Source organism: Seriola lalandi, unplaced genomic scaffold (assembly GCF_002814215.2).
Source record: "Seriola lalandi dorsalis isolate HSWRI2012SDOR001 ecotype SW California unplaced genomic scaffold, Sedor1 jcf7180002054923, whole genome shotgun sequence".
NCBI lineage: Eukaryota > Metazoa > Chordata > Actinopteri > Carangiformes > Carangidae > Seriola > Seriola lalandi.
Window position 1 is genome coordinate 404253 of NW_019525475.1, and position 25803 is coordinate 430055.

Genomic DNA, 25803 nt, shown 5'->3' on the forward strand with positions numbered 1-25803 from the left:
TAGGGTGGGGTGGGGGGTGTCTCCTCCTTGTGCTGTGCTGATTCCACTTGTGTGAGTGAAAGCACCGGTGGGTTCAAATAAAGGGACGCTGCATTGACTTGTGCTATGTGTGTGAATCTTATGGGCAGTTGCGGGGACATTGGGGTAATTGGTGGCCATTCAAAAGAAAACAAGCCGGGCCGGGTGGCCTATCTGATCTCAGAAAGCAGAACAAAAAAAAAAAAAAAACACATAAAAAGAAGTAATTGGTCGTAGTTTAAATTGGCCCCCATATAGAGAACAGCCAAAGTTATTTCAACAGTGTCTCACCACTGCGGATTCCCCCTGTAAAGAAGTAAAAAATTCTCACTTTGGTATGGAAATGAAACGCAAAATTACAGTAAAAAGGGAGGCATTCATCTCCTCAGGGCAGGGGCGGGCGGAGGGCTCAGGACAGGGGTGAAGCAGCAAAGCAGTTTAACCCCTCTCCAATTAGCTATGAAGTCCTTTGATTTTAATTCAGCGCTGCAGACCAGCAGTATAGTACATGTCCCTCAACCCTCATTATTCCGCAGCCTAATTTTCTGACATAGCTCGCAGTATCTCCCCAGATGTAACGTTGCTGTTAATTACCGCTGCAGAGCCGGAGATGAGCGGTCTGAAGGACGGAGGAAAAGAGTGAGAGGCCTGGTGGAGAACGGCGGGAACCGAGGAGTCTGGAGGAGCAACCGGACTCTTGTTTTATTGAATCTGCGCAATGAATCTTTGAAAATGCATCGGCGTGCAAATCATTTAAACACCACCAAAGGGACTGGTGCAGCGGGACTGTATGTAAATCAGGCCCTGTGTTCCTAAAATAAGAGCACATAACTTAGGAGATATTTCTTGTTCTACATTAATGGCCATTGGGGAGAGTGTCTCATCTGACTGCTGCTTAAAGGATGAGTGCGTACTGCGCCTCTCTGTGCACCTGAAGTCGGGAAATATATTTCTTTTCTTTCCTGATTCAAAAAGTCTCATTGTTAACTGACACCTTACATGACATACGGCATCAAAGTGCTCAAAAACACAACGCGGCACAGTGACTCCTAGAGAAAACCCTCAACCCCCAGTCTTGTGATTCTACCAAGGTGACATTGCTCAAAAAAAAAAACACATTTTTCCATCTTCATCTCCGCTGTGCAGTTAAGTCCTTTGTGACAGCGACTGGTGATCCCAGCACTCTGCTTGTGCTACTATGGTGTACAAGAGCACCGCTAAAAGGCAAAACAGGGGAGTTTCATTATTTAAATTATAGGAATGAACAGACAAAGTAAAAGGGCAGGGCCAGGGGATGTCTGGGCCAAAGTTACTGAAAAGCTCATAAAATAAAAAACACCAAGAAAAGCATTCTTTTCCCACACTTGTTATCTCATCTCTCCACTTCATAAAAGTGCCAAGTGCAGCTATTCCAGACCCCGTATAATAGACCATAACTCCATCCAATTAGGGGGCAACTTAAATGGGTGACACTTTTCTGATAAGTGCATTGTTATAGGGTTATTACAGGATAATATTTAATTATTACAACAATGTAAGTGAAGATAGTCGTGCTGGAGAAGTTCAAGCCATTATTTTGTAATTACAAAGGTCGTAAAAATAGTCCGATAACTGTGAAGTGCGCGATGCAAAAAGAAGGGAGTAATGACCTCCAGTGTATCCTGGACTCGGTAACACCTCCTTCTACTCTTTATGCTTTCTATTTTTTAAACAATTAAGGAGAAAAATGAATAAATACTCAAACTAAAGTGAACTAAAACTCTAATATTTAAATTTGCAGTATAATTCTATCAAATCCGACCTATGTTTCCTCTGAGTTCTTTACATCCTCTGTTTTCTTGCATTATGAAAAGTAAATGGATATTTCTGGCATCAAACGGTTTAATTATTCCCAGTTCTCTCTGGTGCACTTGTGTGTAGAATAATTTCCTAATGATATATGACAGTGTTATGGTTTGGAGAGAGAATACTGCAAATCCTGCATCCATATAAAAACCGCTGCATACGGAAGCAACCCTTTATATAACAAATCATTTCTAGGAGGAAGAGTCGAGGGGAGACACCGCAACGTTTGCCAGCCTCATGAAACGAATGTGCATGTACTGAAAAAACCATGACTTGCTGTATGCGACCCAAGTAAAGGACTTAAAGTACTAAAACCACAGTGTTTCCCTGACCTCCAGCAAGTGTTACGAGTGCCCAAACAGAAACCATAAAAATGTTAATTGTAGTTTTTGTGTCGCTGAGTGCATATTGTACGGCAAGGGCGAATATTGTAGAAAAACAAATGAAATACGATGTCATTGAAAGCCTTGTGCATATGATCTGTATAAACCTCGCAGATAGTCATTAAAAGTGTGTCCTCATTATGCTGATAACGGCCTCCCTGACAATGTATTTGGGAAAACAAATCAGTAGTTTATAAGCATAGCATCTCGGAGACAGGATCGAGGGAAGACGCTGCAAGCTGTGCCAACCTCGTGAAACAAATATATATATTTATATATAAGACTGGAAACTCTGTAAACGTTAACGGGCCTTTCGCTTCTGCAAAACTCAGCGTCTTGGCGTTGCACCGTACAGCAGTCAGGAAAAGGGAGAATAAGAAAGAAGGAAAAAACCATAATAACCAAACTTTATGTATATAGGAGAAGCCATTTGAGACTCATTCAAAAGCCAGAGGCATCAGTAAAGGATTGTCGAGGGTCTCGGAGGAATATACCACAAAATACATGATTTAAATATAGGTCATGCTTGAAGCAGATTTATCGAATCTGCTTGCTGTACAGAATCTATCTGCAGTATCTGTCTCTAAAAGCTTTTATTTTTTTTACAAGGCACAGAGTCCAGGAGGTCACCGCCTCTCCTCCAGATGAACATGAAGCCTCGCTTGGTTTCCATATCGCGCGGCGACTCGCTGGGACACCGGGGGTGAAAACTGAGCAGCGGAGAAGGCGGATGAAAGACCTGTGAGTTTCATCGCTTTTGCCCCTTTCGCCCCTTTCGCCCCTCCTCCGGTCGAAAAAAGCCCTTTTTTCCCTGTGACCTTGCATTTTCCGTCAGTTTCAGTCCTCTCTCACCTGAAGCCACGGCGCTTCACCCGATAACACGACCAGCTGCGTAGCAGTTAGGGAACAGACGACTACGTAATATATCGTTCTCACCGCCTTGTTACCAGCGCTATTAGAATTCTACATTAATTTAGCCAACTGCCCATAACGACCGGCCTCCACGTGTAAAGGGTTTCCGAGGCTAAAACGGGACGTGAGGAAAGGTAAAGCCTGTAAATGCACAGTGGCCGGGTGAGCAATAGAAAAGGTGAGCTCGCGGTGGCAAGGTTACAAGTTTCCAATATCTATGAGAGGCCTGTCCATTTATGTGATATTGAGTTTTCACCGCGAGGCCCATTTGCGTCCTGTTCCACTGCTCATTTTATCTGATTTACTGGGCTGTGTGTGTGCTATGGCATCTATTCATCTGTGTTTAACATCTCCAGGGCCACGGGTTCACCTGCCTCCCCATGTTCCCACCGGAGCTTATTAACCGTTGTCGCTAACAGGAGCACTCCTAGTTAATTACATAAATGGATATGTGTACGGCCAAAATGTAGCACATCCTGGTTTTATCTCCTAAATCATTTCACATAAATCTGACTCCATGTCCCCCAAGTAACTGCTCCCGACCATGATTGCACAGTTCACTCCTGCCCCTTTCAGGTTATTTTCTTAGACTGATCTCCTTTCCTAAGCTCACATACTGTTGCAGGGAGCCCTGAAACGGACAATTTATGTAGTAAAAGCTGCTCAGACGAATCCAAAATACGAATATATCAACAAATGAAACTGTTTAAATCATTTAAATGGAGCTTAAAGAGAAAGATCAAGATTAATACTTAGCGAAAAGCTGTTTTTTCCCTTTACCACTAAATCCTGTTTTCTGGGTCCAATGTTTGAGATACCGGAAAACGCCGAAGTAGCTTAAGTGTCTTAGCCGTCAAGCTAATGCTAACAAATTTAGCGAGCTATTGCTACTTGGAAGTTCAATTACATTCACTGCTTCATTGCATCAACTTCCATTGTACCTCTTGTCTTCAGGGACCACAGTTAAACTAAGTTTTGTATTACGATGCGAGAGAAACACCACCTGGCAGTCGAGAGGCGATGCGGCTAGCTAAAGCAGCTTCCTGGAAATTCCTGAAGTTACTATTAAGGTGAATTCGTGTGCGACACACATCTTTGAGCTGCCTATCTTTTCTTATTTATTTATCTTTGTTGGACATCTCTCAGCTAACACAATACATATTCCTGTGGCAAGCAGCAGCTAGCAATGATGCTAAAGGAGGCTATAAACGATGTTAGCATCACAGGTAGAGACAAGTTTGTACAAAAACATCAACTGACAGTTTCAGGCTCATCCTGGTTGGTCCTGCTGTTGTCTCAGAATATGCCAGACATTGGTTATGTGCCAGATGTGCTATATTAATGTAAGAAACACCAAAAACTTTTATTGGAGCTTCACTTCATTAACTGTAGCAATATTAGAAACAGTACTATTGATCAGCTGCACACCTGTGCACCGGTTTCTTTTTTCTAGCACTAGAGAATTACGAGCATAAACAATATAAGACATTTTTCATCCGTCTGCTGCTCTGTCAGCTGTCACCGATTCCCAAACTGAAACTCTAAACACATAGCCTGAGAAATATTCATTAAACAGCCTTCGACACACGGTAACAGACAGAGCTGTCTTAACTTAAAACGGGTGTTTATTCCTCCACTTTCGGAGTAAAAACCATCTACAGCCTCCGTCAAATCCAGAGCTCTGACCCGATTGCTGGAGCTCACAGCTCATTCTGCTCTCTGAGCTAACAGGCATCTTTCCTCCTTGAGTTGATGAACATTTTTCCACTCATTACTCTTGAGATTCATGCAACTGTAGGCACAAAATCAACTCCTCACGTCACTCTCAAGTCATTTTTTGGGGTCGTTTTTTTCCGCTCCACGCCTGCATGCACCTCTCTCTGAAGTCACTCGGAAACAGATAAACATTTATCGCAGTATAGCTGGAGCGTTGTAGCCGGCATTCAACATTTTGTCGCCTTCGGGGCTCAGTGTTGGAGGGGAATAACACGGTAGTAATAGTCTGTCATGTTGTGAATTCAAAATATGCCACTTTACAGTCCAGATTAAACAGGTCTAAGGTAGGATTTAGGTCAGCACCTTTAAGATCCAACAGTATTTATGTCATTTAAAGTGCCTCCATTTGCACCACAGGGATCTGATAAATGAAAGGGCTTAGATAAAAAACCAACATTTCATAGACAGCGCTTGATTGAAGCCGCCTGATGCAACCTGCTCTGCAGTCCACACAATGAAGAGGTGAAAAGACGGATGAGCGGATTCACACGAGCGCACTGAGCCGGCCGCAGCCGTGAATCATCGTTTTTTCCAGGCTGATCCATCACAGAAAATGAAAACTTAAAAGGTAAAAGGTTTCTCACCCGGAGCACTCACAGGAGGTTATAGGAGGAATAGGTGTGTGTGTGTGTGTGTTTATCTGCTTACCACTGCATTTGGCTTAGCTCATTTCTAGAGGGACTTATCTAAAGCCCATGACAGCATGCAAAGTGACCAATAGTGAGACAGTTATTAATATTTTCTTTTATGTTCGAGACAAGAAAACTCCCACTTCCCTCTTACCCTGAAATAATGAAATGCGCCACCCCGATGCAATAATTAAAATTATTCTAAATACGCTGACAAAACCCTTTGATGCTTAATAATATATGTTGCTAAAAAGTATAAATAGAAGTCACAGGAGATGGCATTGTGAAGCAACTTCTCCCGAAACTAAAAGTCACACTTGCTTTCGAGGTAAGAGACGGGGAAGGAGCTAAAAATATCTGTGTTTTGTGTTGATGCCAAAGGAAATATGTGCACTTTTATATATTCTCTGATTGTGTAAAACTCGCTTCCCGTGAAGCTTAAAAATTTCAGATAAAGATACAGAAGGGTTTAAGGTGAAGGATTTTGTTTGATACAGTGTTTATGCTTGATAAATTCCCACTAATTCAAAGCAATGGCGAACAAAAAAAGCGAGGTTTCCTCCCACTTTTTCCAAATCAAGACCCTTAATTGGCCTACTGCTGGGCCTGTGTAGGTTTTCAAAGTTCACTCTCTCTAACCTTGTAGGCAAAAATCAATTATTTCCTTTCAGCCCTGAGGCGCTTAACACGTCGTGCACCTCCCTGCAATCAGCAGCTGCATCTGGCTGGTTTTCATAACCAAAAAAAAAAGAAAAGAGAAAGGGTCCAAATAAATTGAGTGAACCCTGTGCACTTGACAAGTAGCCAAGGTTGAGACCTGAAGCACCAAGGACCAAGTATGTGGGAGGGGATACAGCGTGGAAAACAAACACAGCTGTTTGTGACCGAGGCTCCATCAGAAGAAAGAAAGAGAAAAAACCCATTGGGACGGAAATAGTTACGGTTGGTGTTCAAGGTCCTTTTTCTTACTTAGCGAAAGAATATGAAGAAGATGTTATTAGACAGTCTCCCAACTGGGCGAGATCACCAGCTGATGTTTGTGGCCCCGCTCCGTTTCACCGGTTACGTCAGACTGCAGGGTTACTCAAGCAGGAAGTCCCAGCTGCCTCGGTCACTTTCGGCCTCAACGGCTCAACTATTAATGCGATATAATATTAATTTAACATTAATATTAAAATACACAATAAGCTGCATCCACTCTGGTATCACCCACTATCCCGCGGCGGGTTGAATTAAAGCGCCTCACGCTGCGTCTTGCACTGTTGTCTCCTGTGCGTGACACGTTCATGCACGCGTCGCATGTGGTGCAAACATTCGAGCAGGTGCAAAGAGTTTACTGAAGGAAGTTCAGAGAGCGGAGTTAAATACAGGAGGTGGGCGGGGGGTCTGAGCGTGTTCAAATACGACAGGCATGCACACACAGCAAAGAGTAAGCAAAAATAGCTGCTTTCTCACCTAGCTGTTATTCAATATTCAGAGCCACTTGATGCTTTCCACCTCAAAGAACTCGTCTATTTATTATTTCATATGCACCGAGGAGAGGAAACTGAACCCACAGATGCACGTGTCCGAGCTCAGAACAACATAACCACTAGATTTTGTTTCTTGTCCAGGTGCTTCAAATGGAAACGCACAAATCAAACACTGTAAAAAAAACAAACAAAAAAAAACAATAGATCCCCTCAGGGGAAAAAATGAAACATCTAAATCCATAATTTGTGGATTTGTATCATGTCACAGACTTAATGTCTTACTTTTTGTGATTGTGATTTTTCTGCTGCTGCTGCCAAAGAAAAGCAGTGATCCACCGCAGCCCTGGAGATTTTCTATCAACCGCTGAGGTGATGTGTTGTCAGTCTGATGAGATTTTCACCAATAAAGTGATAAAAAAAATACTTAAAGTTAAAACACACACACGCGCTCACTCAATGTATTAATTGCTGAGTACGGATCGATGGCTTGATATGAAAGTGACTTCCCCGGGTTTCTCCTCCTAAATGTCACCTGGATTGTCTTGTTTGCGGATGTGGTGGATTCTTTTTGTTCATCTGCCAGAGACAAAAGCCTCACCAAATCCTCATCTGATCAAGGCTTCATAAGCTTCACGGGCCGGTATAGAAAAAGAAAAAGAAGAAATCCTGCTCCTGACATCGCGAGCGGCCCTTTCACAGTCCACCGTCTTCTCTCAGACTTCGCTGCCGGTGCGTTTTGGGAGGCTTGGCATTTGCAGTTAACACCTGAAGGAAATCTAATTAACAAGGGAGCGCAGTGCTTAATCACGTTCTACAAGTTCCCAGTGCACCCTGTACTTCATATATTAAAAGTATTATGATTTTAAATAAAGCCATCATTCACTGTCATGGCTCAGGCGTTTTGTGCACACAGAGGAGCTAATCTTCCCGTGTAAAGATTTTCCACAGCGAAGGTGTGGAAGTGTTTTAACTTAAAGGCAGGTTTACGCTTATTATGTTTAAATCTGCAGAGTAAAACTAAAGAACTATTTAGTCCTGGTGGAAGAATACAGTATTTACACAAGTATGTCTTATCGTATATCATTTTCAGGTACTTTAATATCTTAAGTTTCTGAATTCTGCTCTTCACTTTTACTGCACCACATCTCAGAGGAAGATATAGTATCTTCTACTCAACGACATTTTCCTCACAGCTGAAGTTACGAGTCATCGTTCGGAATAAGATTTTACATTAAAAATAGTCCAACAAATGATTAAAGATTAAACATGGCTTCCCAGCAGTGTCCTGAGTGGAGCCCTGCTGTGTCTCAGATGTCTGTAGTCGAGTTCCCAAAAAGAATTTTCAGAAAATTGGCAAAAGAAAACGCTAATTATTTTTTGCGTTTCCACTCACTTGTGTTGCACATCCCTGGTCTGGCATCAGTCACAAGCGACGAAAAGACTTTGCGATAAGTAACTTTCAGAGTATTATGGACCAAAAAAAAGGTCGTACTTCCTGCCTCCAGCAAAGAAGCGACACGACAAACAAGGAGACGGAGACGCAGGATCCTTCTTTCAAAACACAGAACCAGCAGGAGACGTGTGAAAAAGGAGCTAATTCTGCACCAATCAAACATCATCTCTGATTGATAATCGACTGGTGCATTAAAATCATCACACACACACACACACACACACACACACACACACACACACACACATTAATGTTTCCCTCCTCTTTCTCTTTCCCTCTTTAGATAACGCTGAATAAATCACAAGCCACGCTCTTGAAGCCCGGTAATATCAGATTTCTTCTTATCAAACGTATATCGTTTCAGTAACTCAGAATCTACTTAACAAATGGTTTCTTTTCTTTAATGTAAATTAGTTCAATCCCCAGATCTGTATCGTTTTAGTATAATGTGAGACAATATCTACCATGTGACCATACAGCCAACCTCCACAACATTAAACATTCACAATGTCTTCATTTAGCTTCTTTCCTTTCGCTAATATTAAGAATACAGGTCTTGCATATCGGTTTATTTAAGGTGTTAATGTGTCGTGGTGGAAGACAGACGCACATGAACTCCAGATTAAACAATTCAAAAGTCCCACAGAAAAATGAGTCTCTTCTCCACAGAGATGTGCGTCGGTCCCCAGGGAAATAAACTCCTGTGAATCCTGTGCACCCTTCTGTCACTTTTGAGTCTTTTGTTCTTCCTTTTGCCAAATGCTCCAAGTTACTTTTTCCTTTCTCTACGCATGTGATGTTTCACGTTACAAGCCGAGTCAACACCGACTCAACCGAGCGCCTGAGAATCATTTCTGTAACTTTTTCATCATTATCACAGTCACGTCAACAAGCTACAACAGGGCCAGGAACACACTTGGCTGCGTGGCGTGTGCATGGCGGCTGCAGAACGTCTTGGTTTTTCATTTTGGCGGCAATTCTTAACGGGTAAGCGCGGACACACTGGCCCCGCGGCTGCGTTTGCATGATCCAGAGGTTTCGGCGCTTTTTTCTTTTTACGCTTGACGCCTGTTTCCCAACAGAACGAGAGAGAAGAGAGCTGTTGTTGTCATATTGACATCATACCAGCAACATGACATAAAACTGACACCTTCCTCTACAGCTTCTATGTCTAGGCTGAATGTGAATATGACACAGACGTGAAAAGACAGCAGCTGCACGCGGAGACATTTTACTGATGTTTTCTGTCAAAAATAAATCTAAGAAATTAATTTATAATGAAAAGAAGCAAGAATAAATACATCAACAGCTGCTTTTTAATAAGACAAGTACCTTCACTTCCCCCAGTTTAAATACATTTTGCTGATAATGCTTCTGTACATTCACTGTAGTGCGATTATGACTTTTCAGGATTTCTACATATGTATATGGAACATGTTGCATATAATTACAATATTTACGGGGTACAATTCATTACACGATGTGTCCATCAATTATATGCAACACGCATGTTTCGTCATTACGCTTGATTAGCCGGTTGATTCTGTCCCACACTTGCACCAGATGTGTAATAACGGCCGTCGCATCGGCTCCGGGGCTGCGCTGAAAGAACCGACACCCAGTGAACACATCTCTCATCTTGCTGCTGCACAGATGCACGATTCGCTGGCGGATTTAGTCTAATCAGTGACACATGTGAATTAAATGTGGCACATAGCTGCTGAGAGTGTGGATTTCTGCTCATATGTCAAACCTGCTTGCGTAGCCATCCATCTGTAAACATGTAGATTTAAATAACTACAAATACCAACTATAGGCATGAAACTAGCTACTGATGGAGATCACATATGGATGGTGCAGATGCAGTTTGAATTATTCTGGGTAATACCTCAGAAAAGGGGATTTAAAAGAAAAGAAACTTTAGGTGGGTTCTTTCTCATTTTGTCTATATTTTCTTGCCAGATGTGCACAACTTATTATGGGGTGCTCTCAACATGTTGTATACAGGAAACCATTTGGTGGATTATATGATCCAAATGTTAAATTTTAATAGGTGCTTGTACAAGAGGAAGAATGGAGCAAAGCAGACACACATGGTTATATAGTCACTCGGCTCCTCGATTATTTGTGATTGGCAGCAGATTTTTATTGCGCCATGAACAACAGATACACACCACTGAGGAAGAAATGGATGAAAGACTGCTCTGAAGGAAGAGTTTATCTTAATTTGCTGAACTCTAACTGTGAAAATTTGTAGTAGAACAAAGAGAATTTGTTGCAACTATACAGCTGGATGTTCTGCAGTCGTTGCTCTTAGAGAGAGAGAGAGAAAAAAAGGAAAAACTAATCAAAACAAATGCCATGCATTAGTTACAAGTGCCCAGGCCTTGGCGGGCTTGCAGCAGGATGTTACAGACCAGTGACTTTCATTTAAATTATGACCAGGCAAAACAACAACAGCACAAGACACGACCAAAAAACCCAAGACATATCAGGCCGCGGTCCAAAGAAAGGCCGTTCACAGAGTTACTGCTTCAACAGAGCAACCCGCTTCCAGTCATCAGTCACTTTGTTTTATTCACCTATGTTATTGTAATTTGTTGTTTGCTAATGTTATTATATCTTTTTAAATGTATTTTATTGTATCTCAGCTTTCTTATGTGATTCAAGCTTTTTTTTCTTCTTCTTCTTCTTTCGGCTCATCAGTCGTTTTTGAAGCTCGCTGAACTGCACTAACCTGTGTGGAAAAAGTGCTATATAAATAAAGTTTGATTGATTGAATGATTCCTAACTACACCGTGCGCTATTTTATTTATTTTTTTGTTACTGTGACTGATCACTGCAGATTTAACAGTCTGATTCACCTCGAATTAGCTGTAATGATGCAGAGTTATACGTCTCTGCCCATGAGGCCGTCTTTTACCCAAAGCTGCTATAAATGATGCATGAAAAGAATGTCTCTGTAAGTCTCTGCAAGAAATAGCCACGGTTAAAAAATAACACAGACTTCAAGTAAAGCACTGTAATTTCACACAATTCTAAGGGGTAAGCGATTTAGTGACTTTCAGCCCTTCTTACTTTAATCACTTTAAAAATGAAGCTGATTAACAGTGGTGGTAGGAGGCACATAGTGCAGCATATCTCTCTCCCTGCACAGTCTATTCTTTGATGTTGTTGTTTTTGTATGTTGCACCGCCCCATCATTTGAATATCACACAGAGAGGGGGCTCCTACTCGGCCACTTGCTGCGCCTTTGTTGCCGTGATTAAAGCAGGTGTCGCGCAGGGTTGTGTTTGTTAATGACAGTTTGCATTTAAATAGCTGTCACTCGTCTGTCAAGGGGAGGGGGAGGAGGGGAAAATGTTTGTTTCCGGGCCTCCAATGCACTCCGAATGCATCTCTTTTACATAAGCTTAACCTAGCTTTGCAAATGAGCAGGCAAAGTTTTGCACGAGTGTACCTGTGAAAGACTCTCCACCGATGTCGGCAAGTGATGAAAGTCCAAAGTTTGAAAGGGGGAGAAAGTGCAAGCTAACCCAGTTGAAAGTGTTGACTTGTAAGTATTTGTTTACAGCGTGAAGATCTGAATATATTTTATTAATGCACATTGCTTTTGCGAAATCAAAAATAAGGGGCAAAGAGAAGAGCCTCAAGAGTTGAAGGACCACACTAGATTTGTATTCCTTACATGAGCCTCTGTACAAATTCACAGCTACATATCCTGTTGTGTTGTTCCTCACGACAAATCCTCCAATCTAAAAAGGTAAAAAACAATATGATTCTCATCGCCTTCCGAAAACAACATGTGACTGTTTTCTCATCCACAAGCAGGATAACGTTGCCACTTCCTTCTAAACCTTTACATACGACTGGAATAAAATCACTGATGTCACTTTTCTGATCCGCCACCATTCGACATTTAGTCGTAGTTAAAACATAACAAGGTCTTATTGCCCTGTATCTATAACAGGTCAGAACTTACAGCCACCATATGTCCATGTTGGGCAAACGTTTCATAGAACTGGGAGGAAATAGAGTTGGGTGATAGTGAATATGTATTTTTCACTATAAGCAACATCTTTCATATTAAACATAATCATTAGATCCAGTGTTATTGTAAAATCTGGATGAGTGCAGCTTTAAGACACATATGTAGCTCAGTATCCTTTTGGTTTCTGCTATTTATTGTGCATTTTATTTTAATCTAATCTGGTAATTTATAAAAAGTAAACAGATAATTATGTTGTAATTTTATTATATTAAACATTTTACAGCTAAGACCTAAAGCTACCTTGGATTTATTTATCATTAAGACATTCTGCAGACAACTTTTATATTTGCAACTGCAACACAATCTTGTATTTTTTTTTACAATAACTTTGGAAGCCCGAAGGTCTGTGATTTAATGTGCAGAGAGGTATGTGCAATGTTTCCTAAAGTTTCCCTGCATTTTATTGCAGTGTCTGAAAAGAGAACGTGGCCCACAGAGACTGCATCGTGGCATCATTTCAGAGGAAAGTGACAACCAGGAGGCGAACACGACATTTTCTCTGCACTAAAACAGGAGATGTTCCTGTGTATAGGGTGTATTTACAGGACGCTGCGAGAGGATGGTTTCAAGCCACGAAGGCAAAAACGGCAACTAAAAAAATCAAAAGAGATGCCTCACTGAAGTATTAACTCTAATCAAGGCAAGAGCGGTGTAGGACCCATATGTCAAGAACAATTGCATCGTCCTTGAAAAGCAAATTCCTCTCTACAATAATGGCCCCACAATTGCTCTGTTTGATTGTTTAGCTGCCCTTGATGGGTCAGCAACAAACACACAGTCATTCGTGAGCCACTTTCATCATAACAAAGTTGGTAAAAAAAAAAAAAAACAGTGGAGGCGGGAAAACTGCCTTCTGGAAGTAATTAGCCATAATCATGCTGTTCTCAAGCTATTGGTGGCGTTAGCTTACCTTCGCTCTTAATCACTGTTTGTTTATAAGCACTCAGGGGTCTTATAAAATTTAAATATAAGCACAGGACTGAAACTTCAGAGGTGGCTTTATGGATATGTACGCAACGACAGAAGCAGGTGACAGAACAAAGGGCCGTGAAATGGCTTTTGGCAGATTTTATTTACATTAGCATTGCTGCTAGCTAAAAACTGCTAACTTTTTCAAAGTAAAACATTGCCTTTTCATGTGTACTTCACATGTCAGTTTCTATTAAAATAAAAAAAAATACTTAGGTATCTGCCCAAACCCATTGTTTTACAAATATGTACTATGTCTGAATCTAATTCTCTTTATTAGAACTGAGAAAGCAGGTTGCTCATTACACTCGCCTATTGATCGCCTCATCCTGAGAGAAGGGAGATTAGCGGTCAACTTTCAACACCTCAATCAATAATCATCTCCTTAATTGGGTATTAGCAACAAGAAAGTGAACTCACTTGTCACACAAACAAGGAAAGGAAAGGCTAAAATTCAGCATTTCGAGGCGGCTGGATTTCGGCTGTTATTCAACCGAAACTTGCTATCGTACCTTTAATTTGAAAAGGGAGCGCTGTTCCTGTTAAGGATTCGGCGTTCTCGCTGTCTGTGAAATATCATAATCCAGGACTTACTGAATAATGATACAGATTCCACAGGACAGAGGTGCGTGTGCTCATTAATCTCCGGACTTTGTGGTATGGAGTTTTTTGGGGGGGGATGTTTGGGAAGATTTTCGCAATTACGGTGCCCAAAATAAAATCGGCTGAAGTAGAGGGAAAGGCGACACATTGTGTGACCCATAAAAATGATTGCATGGTGTCAACATGAAATTTAAAAATAAAAAGCTGTTTGGTATTTTTTCACATTTCCACTTCACGCGGTCAGTGACACTCAAGCTGTGCCTCTTCGATTGACTCCAAAACCAAAATTACTGAAAAGACTTTGCATTCTTTTGGTGCACATGGCATTTATCTGTAATTGATTTGTCTCAGACACTGTGAATGCCATACACCATGAGCACATTCGTCAACTCTCTCCAGCCTCTCCCCCCTCCCGTCTCTCTCTCTCTCTCTCTTTGCTTGTCGTGCTTCCCATCTGGCTTCCCCTGCAATCAGGAAAATTTCAAGGAAACCACAGAGATGCACAGCTTCTCGCTCTATCTGGGTAATTGAAACAAATGCCCGTTTGAAACCAAGAGTATCTGCTTAATTTACAGACAATGCGACTCTGAAGCATTTTTTTTCGGAGGCAACAACGCTCTCTCAGTTTGTCGCATTCATAACCACTAACAATGTAGACGCACTCAAAACCAGTTTGAAGCGAGACGAGAGCATAATGGAGCAGATGAAGATTTTTCTCCCTTTCTGAGATGTTGACAAATAAACAGAAAACAGTGATCAGAATACATTAGTTTTAATTGGAGTCTGGTCTGCCCAAATTTTGTGAAATGAGCTCATTGTCTCAAAATTAAGATACATGCTCTGTACTGGAAAAGTGGGGGAAAAAAGAAAAAAGTTCATTTTCCTGCAAAAGCTTCCGGTATAAACAAGCTGTAGTTTGTCACTGACGGTAGAAAGTATTGATGTGATTGTGGCTGTGGGTCACTTTCTAATGTGAAGTGAGTTTTAATTTGTTGATGTTTAAATTATTTAACTGTGATATAAATCTTATCCAACAGAAGTCTCTGTATAACTAATTAGAGCAAATTATGCTAAAGCTGGTTATTAGCAGCTGCAGAAATGATGTTAAAACCTTCAAAATAGAGTTATCCAATCAGGTTTTTCTTTTACTGTTGTCTCTAGGCAGAGAAAGTGAGCTGACTCACTCATTGGTTAGGAGTTCATCCCCGGACAGTATCGTTTTTAGACAGTTTTTCCCATTAGCTACTGAGCCACGCGCAAGCTAGCTAGTTCAGAGAGCTAGCATTATGTGGTGTTCTCTGTATTTTAATGATTTTAATGCATTAAAGCCCCTTTGAATTGCATTTCTGCATGAAATGTGCTCCACAAATAAATTAGCCTTTTCCTTCTTGGTTGCAAATGGCTGCTGTTCCTATTTTTCGTCCTCCTCCTCCTCCTCTCCTCCGTATTAACAGAGCACAACTTGTTTTCTTCCGTTTTCCTGATTTCAAGAAACACAACATGAACTCAGAAGAATTTCTACTTTATCTTAAGGCGAAAGCCTGGGTCCTGACCACATGCTGTGGGGAGGGGGGTGTGGGGGTGTGGGGGGTACAGTTATGAGGACTAGCGGTCCATGCCATGAGCCGGCGCTGATGGTAGGGGATCCACAGCACCCCCTTCCCCTCAACCGGTTCATCCAGCTCCCAGAGGACCGCTGGTAAACACTCCACCTCAACCCAGAGTCCAATTAGTCTGCACGATCAGCCTAGTGAGAGGCCTGCTGGAGAGGGGAGGGGGACTTAATTCAAAGAGCAGATTCTGTGAGAGTTCAGCTATCCTAATCGCTAAAAGAGCTCAAGTCCCAGGGGTACCATTCAAGCTTTCAGTAAATATAAAGGAGTTTTATTGTTTGCAAAAAAAAAGTATGCAACATGTTGACTTTATATAATGATTTGACGCCCTAATATGAAAAATAACAAGCAAGAGATAGGCATCTACAGAGATGCTGTCAGTCTGTGACCCTTTAACACAGATCCACCCACAAACTGAGCTTCTATCCACAAGACGACACAAGTTTGGTTTTGGTTTTTTTTTTACAAATTAAACGACGATTTGAGAAATTGAATTTTATCGGTAGTTTAGTGACCCATCGCGACGCAGAACGGGGCTCATAAACTGAAATAGCGTAGCACGTGTGGTAAACTGAGGTTAACCGGAGAACATATGAATCACAAAACCGTTAATTAGAATCACACAGTATCCAAGCAACAGTAACAGGGCACTGAGTGAAATTAGCTGTTTAGAGGGGCACCATCCTGCTCCTGTTGGCTCTCTAGTTGACCTCTTACCCTGGACATGTAGTCTGTACCCATCATGTTTTACAGCTACAGTTATTTATTTATTTAATCTTTAACAGATACTGGAACCATGATGCTACAGCAGTGTTGCGTGGGCGATGAGTGTGAACAGCTTTACAAGATATGACAACAGTGGGGGGGGGGTTTTCTCTCTCTCTCTTAGCAGTTTTTCATTTAATTATTTGTTTCTCTATATGTTTATTCCCTACAACTGCACAATCCCACGTACACATCGTCATTTTCTGTCTTGAATTTTACTTCCTTTGTTTATCATTTCATAATTCTTAGCGTTTTTAGTGCAGCTTCAGAAATTTGCCTTCCCGCATTTCACTGCACGTATTGTAAAATAAAACCTTTAAAATCTTCCGTGCACATACTGTTCACTCGTATATTTTTGATCTGCGGTGGTTTTTTCGTTATGCAACAGTATATAATGATCTACAGTATATGTTACAGTTTGAGGAATGTCCAGTGAAGGATAGTTTCTCTCAGTTTGATGTTGAAGAACTCATCCGGCCTCCACAGAGCCGCTGACCTCGACACCATCCAACACCTCTGGGACGCACTTGAACGCAGACTGTAAACCAGGTTTGATCAACCACCTCTGACCTCTGTGGTCGACCTCACTAATTCTCCTGCGTGTTGAATGGGAGCGAATCCCTGCAGCCAGACTCTAAAGTCATGCGGAAAAGCCTAAAAGCAGAATAGCGGAGGCTGACATTATCACACGAGAACGTCGACATCGAGCCAATTCTGCATAGCCCGACTGTTTTTAAAAATGGTAGCTACAGTTCGGTTAGGGTTAGCGAGAGACTGCGGTTCTGGCAAAGTATGTTTCGGGGTTAGGCAACTGAAATTTATTAACGCAAATGAATGCAAAGTCCGGGCTGCTGACTACAGGCTACACAACCTTCCACCACCCTGACCTCCACACCCTTACTACCCACCTCTCTAGAGATGGAGAAGCATATTACTGCTCTGTTTGGAGGTCTTTATCAAAGCCTATTGAACATTTGTTATTCTGGTTCTAGTTCTTCTACTCTGTAGTTTTCATGTTATAAAAGTGTATCATTGTATTTTAGTTCTACTATTTCTACTTCTCTGATCCTAATAAAAAACCGTTTTGCATCTCTCTCTGTCCAGACTGGAAGATTGAGTTTTTCCCTCTCTGAACCCGAAGTAGGACAGGGGGGTTTTCTATGCTATACAGATTGTGAAGCCCGCTGGGACAATCTTTTGTCTGTATAAATAAACCTAACTTGGCTGGAATTGATTCGACTTCCCACAGTGTCAAGAGGAAATGTGGAGGCCCAGCTCCTAATCTCACCTCCAGCACTGTCCTGATGCTTTACTCGATGTCATTATACAAAAGTTTTGGGCAGCTCTTCACACACACACACACACACACACTCAAAACGCTGCTGAGAGGATCCATCCAGTGAAATATATTTTTTTGTTATCCTCCGTGTCATGATAGTTGATTGTGGACTTTCTGCTCGACACAGGCCATAAACCTTCACAGACACAAGCAGCCTAACAAGACTTAACCATGTCTGCTCCGAGACACCAAACCAGTGGCTTCTCTCTCCTCCTCCTATGTCTCTCTCTCTCTCTCTCTCTCTCTCTTTCTCTGCTTCAGAAAATGAGAGAAGCTTCTCAAAAAATGTGACTCTATAACAGTAGCCTGTGTGTCCCTGAGGATACTGAGCTAGCACGGTCTGCCAGTCTATCACACAGGAGCACACTGCTTTTGTGACAAACTGGCAGACTAACATCTTTCATTCCTCCAGCTCCTCTGTGCTCTTCTTCTTCTTCCTCTTCTTCTTCTTCTTCTTCTTCCTAGACAATCCTCACAATAACCTCACTGGTGAGTGCATGACTACACAGTGTTCCCCGTTGCTTTCGGTTGATTCACTGCAGCGCACTAGTGGATATCAGCGCTCAAACACTCCACATTCATTAAAAAAAATGTGTTGAATACACAGCAGAGAGCTGTCAAAACATCACAAAAGGTCAGAACACAGATTTAATAACTTTTCATTGTGCGCCATGCATGTGTACAAGACTGAATAACAACCCCCGACACCATTTGCTTGCAGCACAAAAGTCATGTTTTGTCAAAGTTTGCCAGAGGATAGACTTTGGTACAAGCTGTGTTTTAACAGGTGAGTAGCCTGGCTATCCTTAAATCCTTCAGAGCCTGTATCCATTACAGGATCCATTAGAGGAGGGTAAGAGGCAGAGAGCATGGAGGGACTGCTTCACCGCACACCACACAACTCCTCTTTACACTCTAACTGGCAATTGTTAAATTCACACTTATGTCAGTCTTCTTCACGATTTAGAGCCCCGTCAGGTATCTCCTGGTGGACAAAACTTCCCTGCAGTCACTGATGTCTGAGAATGAAACAGCAAAGTAATTCCACAGTCTGATGCCGTCGCTTTCTGTTTTTTTTTTTATTACACAGCAGCCTTAAAGATTCATGAGGGAACTCGGATTCAAACAAGCTTAATATCCATCCTGCTTCATACTAGTAACAGCACATTCTGGCGGAGGGAAGTGAATCATTGTGCCCCAGTGACTTGGAAGTGCCCAGATATGCAAATGTGTGAGTTGGTGCAATAGATTATTCAAATGCATGAATGCTTTTGCCTTTTGGGGTCGCCCCGCTGCAGAGCCGTGGTCACTCCCCATGCGTAATAACCCCCCCCCCCCCCCCCCCCGTGTTGTGTTTCCCCTCTACGGAGTCGGGGAAGAGGGTGGGGGTGGGGTGGGGGGACTGTTTGCAGACAAACAGGTGACACGGTCCAGCCGGTGGCCTCGTCACACACACACACACACACACACACACAATGAATGGATGAATGGCTGCTTGACGTCCTATTTTGAGAATCTGACCAGACATCCAACTTCTTGGAAGGAAATATGTGTGTGTGTATATATATATATATATATATATATAATAAGCTGGTTTATGTTTTGTCAGGACAGACAAAGCTAACAACACTAAAAAAAAACTGTACCCAGACCCTGTGAACGCATCATCGCGTTGTCTCTGGGTGAACCGTCTTTTAAAGTTTTGTTTTTGAAACAGACTTTCTGATCTTTCCATCTCGCCTATTATATTTCCTATTTATACACTAATTACACCGTGTACCATTAAGTTTTATAAAAGGCTACATAATTTATGAAAGCAGCTGCACGGCTTTTATCAAACATTACTCAAAACAAGAGGAAATAGTGTATTTGTTGAGGACTATTTTCAGCCACGGATTAATCTACATTTGGAGCTGCAGAGCAGTGGTCACCAACCTCCGTGGTCATCGACACCACCCGTCATAATTCAACACTATTAATGATATAAAAGAGGCTAATGTTAGTCTACAATAATGTTGATGTAAATGTAAATGAACTGTCGATATCCAGTTTGCATTTGTTGGAAGCCGGACGTCACTATGATACTTCAGTATCAGGAACAACTGCAGCATGGCAGACTGTATCTGCAGGACTGACTCAAAAATCAACTATAATCCCCATCGTGGGCATTGTACTAAAGGGGCATCTTAGCCAGTGTAATAGTGTTGCTTATTGGGTTTTGGGACAACAATAGAGCTCCATGACACAGAGGAGTGAGTGATCAGGCTTTGGCTGCGCAGACGGGGCTTATTTTGGACTTTTCATTGGATTCGTTCACAATGAGATAAATATAAAATATCACCAGAATTTAATTCCTCCGTTTAGAGTTGAAAACTTTCATGAGATCCACCACTCTTGTCAATTAAAAGTGCCAAAGTGCAAAAGTGAAGCTGGTACATTTTGCATGGTTATTCGTCAAATTAGCAGCTAATAGGAAACCTTCCCCCCGCTGCAGTTTGATCCATCTGCCACCGGTCGACGGCTGTAACTGCTAATTGCCAACGCCTACACAGGCACCAGGCAGGGAAATTGATTCCTTACCCTCACATCTCAAACATCTTGAATGACACTAAGAAACCAGTAGCGTTAGACCATTCTGCTGGAGGAGGGTAATTTACCGAGAGGATGTACGTACACGCACACGCCGCTGCGCTCGCACTTTAAAAAACCCCCTTAGACTGTAACACACTCGGACAGGTGACAAGTGGTTGGTGAGTGCAAGAAATGTGCTCACTTAGATGTAAAGTACAGCATCAGCAGATGTAATTAAATCAGGGGGTTTTAAAAAGCAGATTAAGAGCGTGTTTAATAGATCAATAATGATGGACAGAAAAGACAAAGAAGATTAATCAAAGTGCTCAGAAAATAGAGCACTTAGGCAAGCAATTAATATGTCGAGGAAACCTCGCAGGGACAAAAAATCCGTTAGAATAAGTGTAAGAGAAGCTTCAAGGGCTATTAATTAGGATTATAACTATTGATTTTTGTCTATATCTGTGTGAGTTTGACGTTAATATCCCTATTGATTCGCAACTTTTGAGCAGCTTCTGATAGACACCTGCTCACGACGTCGTGTCTCATAAAACTTTCAGCTTCAGATTTCATTACAATGTCCGGACCGCTCCTTAATTTCCTCGAGCAGGGTTATGAACATCGATCCGCTCCAGACAGAAAGCACAAGTTGAGCGTGCACGCTTCGATGATACGTGTCTAAACTTTTATATTAGCGTAATAGTGCATCAAAAACAACTGGGACTGGGAGCCCACAAGTCAATATGGCTGCCGGCCAGGACAAGCTAATTTCTTTGGCTTTGCTTCAGATGTTTTGCATAACATGACTTAAACTGACTGACAAAAAGTCGGAGGGGGAAAAAAGAACAGGCAGAGGCACTAATGAAAGTAGATCTTCCTGTAATATGTGCACTATAATAATCTCACTGAGCTGGAGCTGAGTTGTGCTGTATGTCACTGGATGATGTACAGCGCTCTTGTCATGCATTTAAAGCGACCACAGGCCTCTTTTACCTAATGATGACAGCTAATGCTAACAAGCACAAATTAAAGGCTTCCTGCCCCCCCCCCCCCCATCTTGATTACGGCTACTGTTGCTAACTGTGGTTTCACGCCGGACCCACAGGATCCACAGACTCAATCTCCTGCAGCCCGCTTTGTGTCTGGCTCTATTGAACCAGAAAAGGTGGACGCTTAGTGGATATCTGAGGGTGGGGAGGCTTCTCTGGTCGTCATGGTCTCTCTCTCTCTCTCTCTCTCTCTCTCTCTCTCTCTGTGTTCAATTTCATTAATTAGGAAATCAAGCAGCAATGCTATCTTAGAGCATTGCGTTGCTCTCTTAACCTCCCAGCACTATTGGTTGAAGGGTATAATATACAGTATATCCTCCACACTATTGATTGCAGAATATATGTATTACAATCTAACTGTAACATCGTGTATAATTTCTACAGATTGGATGATTGCGTCCTCCTTTGCATTAAAAAAAAAAAAAAAAGGGAGGGAAAGGTCTTTGAATAATTTTGCTTCAAGATTTAAATGATCCTGCTTCACAAAAAAAAAAAAAAAAAAAATCTACACACTGGAATCACTGCAGCACTTAACACCGATTTGATTTTGACACTTTCAACACGAATAACAGGTCTTTCCTCACTTCTTCTTTCCCTCTTCATCTGCTACAGCCTGCGTGTTATTTGCATTTAACAGTAACGTTTTTTGACCAATGTCGAGCTCCTCTTTTTTTTTACTCTTCTCACTTTTTAACCTCCCCTGCTCTTGATGCAACTTGCAGCGCTGGTGCATCGCCTGGTCAATCAACAGATGCCATTCCTGCTTCTCAAATGTTAAACTCTGCTGCTCGGTAAACTGCATGTATTTGGGTTTGGGACTGTTTGGACTGGTCCAGGTCTGAGGTGCGTCCAAGACGGTGAGAGAACCCGACTGGATCTGACAGGAGCTGAAAATCACGCAATCAAAACGCCAACGAATCACTCACTTGGCTTCATCTCGGTAGAGACTGTGCCTGTTATTGCATTTGTGTTGGGGAGCAGCCATACTTGCTATTGAATTTCTTCTTCTTCTACTTCTTCTTCTTCTTCTTCTTCTGAGCAAATCTCATTTATGCTTTAGAGAAATAGTTCTTCCAAGCATTGAAATTCTTGGAAATTCCTCTAATAAAAGTGAACCGGTCAGTGGGCGTTTTGAATGAGACACTTAAGAATCAATTTGTTGTTAATCAGAGATTTTCTACAGTGATTCTGAACTGGAGAGGTGATGGACACAAGCCCTCTGCATCGGCAGTGAATCAGCAGATGGTGGGTAAGTAGTGTTAGCTTCTATTAGATATGATCACATTTTTGCGTGAGTGTGTGTGACTGTGCGCTTTTAAGCATCTTGGATTCGTGGTCGATAGGTCCTTTGGGTCAGAAACTCATTTCCACCACTCTTTAGTTGCATTTTACCTGCTGTTTTATTTGTATGCTAATACAGTTCCAATTAGCCATCGAGAACTTGACGCTCTGCGCTCACAGATACTTAATCTCACACCAGATGTAAATGCTGTTGTGGCCATTTGGATGATTTGTTGAACCATAAAGGTTGATTATTATGTTTTTCCGTATTTACTCTTCAGATAGCACCCTTAACCTCCACATACTGCTTACCACAGTGCATCTATTACTGGAGATAACTGTAACACATATCATTGTCAATCTTATACAACCGGCCTTCGACAACGCATCGTCTCCCAGAAGGTACAGCAATTATACACCGCTATACTGTATCTGGGTAGATAAGCACAGGAGCTGAACTGGTGTGTGACACTTTAACCCCATTATTAAGCGTTTATAAGCAGTATATAAACATTTAATCGACTATAACACACTATAATATAGCAAACAGATTAATTTGTCAAAACAGCTTATAGCTTTTCCTATGAAACATCTGTAAACGGTGTATTAATCGTTAACAAATGACAGCTATAATCCTATTTAACATATATGATTAACACACTGTTTGTTGTTAAAGATGTATTAATTGTTTCTAAACAAATTCAAACCTCATGAAGAAATGTTGAGCCTCAAGTTTCATTCTTGCTCTGACACACACACACACAAAAAAAGCCTATTTAAAGGTCCACTTACTGCACTTCTGTCCAAGCTTTCAGCGACATCTCACGGTCTTCATCAGCAGATAGAGCTTGCTTAGAAGAATTACCTGTGAGGAAATAAATTCTTAATTAAGATGTTAAAAAAATATATATATTTCATAAGAACCTCAGACTTTATACATGTGATAAAACTATATTTTATCATAGTGCTCATTATATTCATAGGAGAGGTTACGACTGCTGTAAAATACATGGTTTATATAATCATTTTCTATATACATTTCATTTTAGCCTATCAAAATAAAAGTCTCAAGTTTTTCTCGAAATGCTGTTTGAAGTAGCTATTTGTAGGTTTTGCTAATGCTACATAGCATAGCTTTAGCATCAACAGCTGTTTACTCACCAGTCTATGAGAAACTTTGCAAGTTCAGCATCAAACATCGTTCCTTCACTCGCCAAGAGCCTCTCCAGCTGTGGAAAGAAACACCAATGTTAAGACTTGTCTCTATCACTTCTTTTTCTTCTACTGAAGTTAGCGTGCTAACCAGCTAGCGACGGCCCGTCTTCTCACTTTCCAATAGCGACTCACCGCAGCCTCTAGTCTACACTGAAGCTGCAGCGCCGCTCAGACGGCGTATTATAAACTGTTGACGATTAAACGCAATGATAGCTGATGCTTTTGTCAAGCAACAATCACCACCACCTGCTCCCAGCAACAACAGAAAGAAACACGTTTGGCGGGAGAGAAAATGGATGGAAATGACTACAAAGGGAGGCAAAATGACCATGAATCGACACAAAACAAGTAAAATTAAAGGCAAAATAACCATAAAAAGACACAAAATTAGCATGACTTCACACAATCTGACTACAAAGTGACACAACATGAGTAAAAACAGATGCTAAGTGACAAGAAAGAGGCAAAAAAAAAAATGACCAAAAAGAGATGCAAGACGACCACAAAGAGACACAAAAATTACTTATGTCTCTTTCAATCTGGGCCCTTTTTTGTCTGAGCCCGGGGGCCAATTATCTCATAATCTGTCCATGATTAATTCACAGTCAGAAAAACTGTTCCTTGAATCAGATTTGACTCGAACCAAGCGCTCTTGTTTCAGCGCTGTCGTGTTCCGTCAGGTCTCCCATGGATTTCTAATTGAGAGCAAATAAAACGCCGTAACCGTTGCACGTTTCAGAAAAAAACATTTACACGAAGGTCTTAGACTCAGAAGATCACAACACAACACAGAGCATCAAATATTGGAGGATTCAACTTAGAGGTAGAGCTGTTTATCAACTGTTCAAATATGCTTGATTTATGAAATGGGCGGGGGTGAAAAAAAATAGGACAGTTTCAAATAAATATGCCAAATTGACTTTTATGAACTTGTGTGCAGCTCTCTGACCTCCGTGGCATTTACTGTATTGTCCTAGAGGGCAAATTCCAGTCAACCAGCACTTCGAGCATGTTCAAGCAAATGTTAAAATGTACTGTATTTGCAACTATTATCTGCCCTGCTCTACTGCAACACATAATTTCACTCCATTCCCCACCACATAATAAAAAAAAGAAACAGCTTCATATCACAATCTGATACTGAGGAGCGCTTGGGAATTAGATTTTGCCATTTGAAGGAAAGACGAAGAGCATCTGCACCAGAACTAAACACACCTCTGCGGACATTTACAGCTGTGGCAAATGTATAATAGCATAATAATATGCAGAAATTACATTTATTTATGTTTCAAAGGCACCGGTTCAAACACGTTCACAGGCTCCTCAACCCCACCACCCAGCCTCCTGCTGTTGTTGTTGCTGCTGTTGTTGTTGCTCCTGCTGTTCGTGTTGCTTTGCCGCTGCTGTTCCATTTGTCGTTGCTGTTAGTTTTCACTTTCAGCCTGCTCCTCCGCTCTGTGCTTTCTCGTTTGTGACTGATCTCGGAGCCGGTGGTTAATTTACAGATCAGTGGTATAAGAAAGAAAAGACCAGGAATTAAAAATGATCCCCCGTCTCTTGGTTGGGACAACGATTTGTCTCACGTGGAGGCAAGAAGAAGTATTTATAAAGTACAAAGATGCATCAGAGCAAGCTGCCAATCTCTACTGAAGAATGCAACAACAAAAATAATAATAGCAAAAACTGAAGGTTCAACCACTAAAGTAAAAGAAGAGCATCTTGAAAATCCCATTTAATTGCTGATGCATTACTGACCTCTGGTGGTGAACATTAATATGAGTGTAATAAATTGTGCAAACAGCAATAATGCTTAAATGGAGGCTCTCAGGCAATATGGTGACGTTAACTGTAAGTAAATT

The 25803-nt window shown here is 41.5% G+C and overlaps 1 long non-coding RNA gene across 1 annotated transcript in view; it reads right to left on the bottom strand.

The window, feature by feature from the left end:
• LOC147817655 (uncharacterized) overlaps positions 1-24005 on the bottom strand; it is a 25950-nt gene extending 1945 nt beyond the window's left edge. Inside the window, exons 1-2 of the long non-coding RNA XR_015436173.1 lie at positions 23891-24005; positions 23522-23594 (exon numbers count right to left, since the gene is read on the bottom strand). This is a non-coding gene — a long non-coding RNA (uncharacterized LOC147817655). The remainder of the gene's footprint in view (positions 1-23521; positions 23595-23890) is intronic.
• Positions 24006-25803: the final 1798 nt, after the last annotated feature.